This window comes from Giraffa tippelskirchi, chromosome 13 (assembly GCF_054371585.1).
Source record: "Giraffa tippelskirchi isolate mGirTip1 chromosome 13, T2T-mGirTip1v1.2.pri, whole genome shotgun sequence".
NCBI classification, from domain to species: domain Eukaryota; kingdom Metazoa; phylum Chordata; class Mammalia; order Artiodactyla; family Giraffidae; genus Giraffa; species Giraffa tippelskirchi.
Window position 1 is genome coordinate 40,953,991 of NC_137287.1, and position 4,456 is coordinate 40,958,446.

General features: G+C 51.1%; 1 pseudogene; it reads right to left on the reverse strand.

The window, feature by feature from the left end:
* Positions 1 to 3,225: 3,225 nt before the first annotated feature.
* Positions 3,226 to 3,300, reverse strand: LOC145533580 (U6 spliceosomal RNA; annotated as a pseudogene).
* Between the last annotated feature and the right edge of the window lie 1,156 nt (positions 3,301 to 4,456).

Here is a 4,456-nt window from a genome sequence, read left to right on the forward strand (position 1 = left end):
GAAACTACACCCTCCTGACGGGCTGTGCCAGGCAGCAATCCTTCACAGATGCACACACGTGAACCCCTGTCCTGAGGCAACATCAGACAGACCCAAATTTGGGTCCCCACAAGGCTAGGTCCCCCATTCTTCAAAAGCTGAAGGGCACCAAATCCAGAGGAGACGAACATGTTTGCACACTGGCCTATCCTCCAGGCCCACACGCATCTCCGGCTAACACAGGGTCCACTGAGGTGGGCTTGGGGGTGCACCAATCTGTCAAAGCTTCTCCCCGCCCAAATTCCCTAAAGCCCAGATGAGCTTTTATGGTGAATTTGCTTTGATTTTTCCCTAAGAACTTGGTGACCCTCCCTTGGCACAGAGATTCTCCCGGGATCCAGAGTGGGGGAGGGCGGCCCCAGAGAGAAGGCCTGAGGGACTCGGAGCCCCAGGCGAGAGCACTGCTCTCAGGGTGGTTTGGGAGGCCTGCTATCCAGCAAGTTCCTCCCTCTCAGGGATGCAGCCAGAGCAGCGGCGCTGGGCCAGCCCGGGGCGAAGGCCCTCCCTCTCTCCCCGGCCCTCTGACCTGCCCCAAACGGACACCCCTCACAGTGTTTTCTGGGAAGTCTCCATCTTCCAGTTGGTCCCCCACGACATCCAACAGGACCCCTGAGGCACCCTCAGGGGTCATTGTGAATCACCCTCACAATGGCCAGAGAGGCGGAAAGCCTGGTGTGCTTTCCGGGCCAGTGACAATGAAAGAGACCTCCCCTAAAACCCAACGGCCCACTGAGCCCGCCAATCTGTGGGACTGACCTGCACAGCCAGGAAGGGCCTCCGGCAGCAGCACCAGCCTAGCCGCAGCTCCGCCTCCGGGGGGTTGTCCCCCAGGCCCATCCTACCCCCCACAGCTGCCTGGTGCAAGTTGCTGCTTCTCTTCTCAGTGTGTATTTTCTCTGGACCCCGACCCATGGGCTTTTCTGCATTCTCTTTGAGATAAAAATCAAACACAAATCTTTAAAGGCCATCTCCAAAAACCACAGACTAGCTGGAATTAAATAAAAATAAAGCTTGTGGTTTTCCTCCCAGGAACTTCCTGCTTATCTGAAATGCACTGAGTCAGCAGCACCTCAGAGCCCAGATGGAGGTTCCTGGGGCCTCAGCCTTGGGACAGGGTCAGCCCAGCAGGTGACCAGCCCCCCAGTCCCAGGGTCCATCAAGGGAGGTGGACAGTGGCCAGACCTGCTGGTCCAACACCAATGTACACATGTGTGCAGTCCACACGGGGGGCTGAAGAGTGCCCCCAAATACCCATGTCCACCATGATTCGTGCCCAGGCTGTTGTGTGCTCTCTCATGAGACAGGCAGTCAGGTGTGGCCACAGAAGAACATCTGGGGAAAGCCAAGTTTATCAAATTCACAGACCCCAGAGATGGAGCCACATGTGCAGGGCCACGGGGAAGCACAACAGTGGAAGCAGGAGCTGGGGGAGGCCTAGGAGAGCCTTTCTCAGTCCCGGGGGCCAGGGGCTCTGGGGCTGTCCCCAGCTGTCTGGTCCCTGGTCCTGGGTGACCAAGGGCAGGGGGAATGTTGGCACAGTATGTGGGGTGGATAAGGAGGTGGGGTGGAGTCTAGAAGCTAGGTTCCTTAAGATGTCAAAACATCACAGATACAGAAAACTGTAAAACACAACAAACACAATCTGAACATCAGATTATGACGTTACGTGGAAACGGGGTCCTCACCGATGGAATTAAGTAAAGAGGCTTTAAGATGAGATCATCCTGGACCAGGGTGTCTCTAAATCCAATGACTGGTAACCCAACAGAGGAGAAACCACATGGAAGCAGAGGCTGGAGGGACATGGCCTCGGGTCAGGGACACCTGGTGCCCCAGGAGCTGGGCAAGCCTGGAAGGATCTCTGCTGCAGCCCCATCTGCCTCCAGAAGTTGCATGGCCCCGAGACACCACCATCTCTGATTCCAGCTCCAGCCTGCGAGACAACCAGTGTTGTCTTAGGCCCCCAGTTTTAGTGATTTAGTGAGCCCTGAAACCACGGTCTCAAAAACGTTCCTAGAGGTTTCGGCATCATCATGAAACAGTGTCGAGAAACCAATAAAACTGTCCTTTCAGCTGCCAAGAGAACACCTTCGGGATGACATTTAAATTTAGGGGCGGGAGGCAGAAGGAATACTTTGGTGGGTGTTGAGAGTCTGCTGGGACTGGCACCACAGGAGGATCAAAGGTTTTCACCAGGAAAGCCCGTCGTGTATGAACGGGTCCTTCTCACCTCAGCGCCCGACCCCAGGTTCCTCCCAGGCTCCAGGGAACACACACTGGGATCCGCCTGCATCTCAACACAGCACAAAAATCTCCTTTTCCCAGATGATTAATTTAAGACGCTGGGACACCTGTGACAAGGCATCTGAAACCTGCCTCAACATCTCTGCTGAACTCCACGTGGAATTTATACCTATCTACTGACTGCCAGGAATAGATTTATCAGCCGAATGACTACAGTCCTGAAGGGCACTCACATGCATCTAGTGGCAAGTAAAAGAACTGCAGTAACACGGTGAAAGGGAGACGCCGCAGCTCTAAAGCGCCCTGGTGCTCATCACAGAAAGTCCCATCCCTACTTGTCTCTCCCTGTCCCGAAGGTCACCCTCTTAGAATATATATTCCACACAGCCTTAATAGCCAAGAAGACTCTGTCATACTTTCTGATCCAGAGTTAACAGTATGAAATAAAAATAAGTTTTATTCTTAGAAAATTTTCCAAATGCAAACCATAACTTAAAATTTAATGTGACTTTTCTTTCAAGCCATATTGTCTCAAAATCCTGACAGAGTCTCCTAGAAATGGGGGCAGGGTATCCATCTGCAAATCACTCTTCTGGAGAAACTGACTTAATCATGAAAAGATACAGATGCTTCATGCATTTATTTGCATGTTATCCTTGAGCATGTGCACGCTCGGACACACACACAAACACACTATGTGCTCAGTTGTGTCTGACTCTTTGTGACCCCACAGAATGTGCTCAGTTGTGTCTGACTCTTTGTGACCCCACAGAATGTAGCCCGCCAGGCTCCACTGTCCATAGAATTTTCCCGGCAAGAATACTGGAGCAGGTTGCCATTTCCTTCTCCAGTGATCGTCCCAACCCAGGGATCAAACCTCTGTCTCCTGTGTCTCTTGTATTGGCAGATGGATTCTTCACCACTGAGCCACCTAGGAATCCCCATCCTTGGGCAGGGGCCATGCTAATCTCTATACTGTTCCAGTTTTAGTGCATGTGCTAAAGAAGCCTAAAGCACGTGGAATTTAAAGGAACCCTCACCCGCATGAATAACTCCAATGTCCTCGCCCCTGTAACCAACAGCCGCCTTGCAGGGCTTCCCCGATTGTTTCAGCTCCTCCAGACTGATCCAAGCCTGAGTTTTTGTGCAGAATAATCTGTCTTCCTTGTACTGATGTGGGAAGAAATAACAGCTGTTTTTCACAATTCACCATCCACACATGGTAACAGAAGACAGTCACCTCTCAGAAGACAGCTTTGCTAAAAGTGGCTGTTGGGAGGCAAACTCCTAACTACACTTTGATGGATGAGACACAGGTTAACTTTGCCAAGAAGGAGAATTTGGGAGAGAAAAGAAAAGACATACATGGAATCAGATTAATTTCTTTAGTGCAGCAAAAATATTCTATAGCTTATGGCTATAAAGTTCTAACAACAAACAAGCTTTACTGGGGAGAAGAAAGAAACCACACACTCTCCAATGCAGAGCCCAAGGCCCAAAGCTGTCCCAGACTTGAGGAGATAGGAGCAAAAGCAAAATCACTGAAGGAACAAAAGCAGAGAGGCTCAAAGGGAGCCTTGAACATCAGTATTTTCAACGAATAAACATCCACAGGCACCTGTTTCCTGGGAACCAAGAGAGAAAAGCAGACTTTAAAGAAAAGCAGGGAGGTGAGGGGGGTGCCGTGGGGACTAAAAGGCAGCTAATTTTATCTGGCTTCTTTCCAATGATAAAATCTAATCCATCATTTTCTCTGGGTGAAAGCTCTTAATGAAAATTTAGAGAGTGCAACTGAAATTTAGAATTCTCCGGGGATTCTGCCGGGAAGATGTCTAACCGCCACACAAGACTTGCCACAGCTGACTCTGCTGAGAGAACTGGCCATGTGGGAAGCCATGGGGCTGTAGCATGGCTCCTGGACCTCCGTGCCCCTTGCTGCCACCAAGGGAAACCTCCTCCTCCAGCCAGGGAGGCCAGTTTACAGATTTCCGCTGTGGGGAAGGCTGATGGAGATGCAGCCTTTCAGCACAACACACTTGCACTCTGACAACATCCCCCACACACCGTCCTCACTCAGACAGATGGGGAAAGAGTCTCACTAGTCTCCTTCGTGCAAACATCATACCTGTCTAGTTCCAGACATTTCCATCACCCCAAAAGGAAATTCTGCACC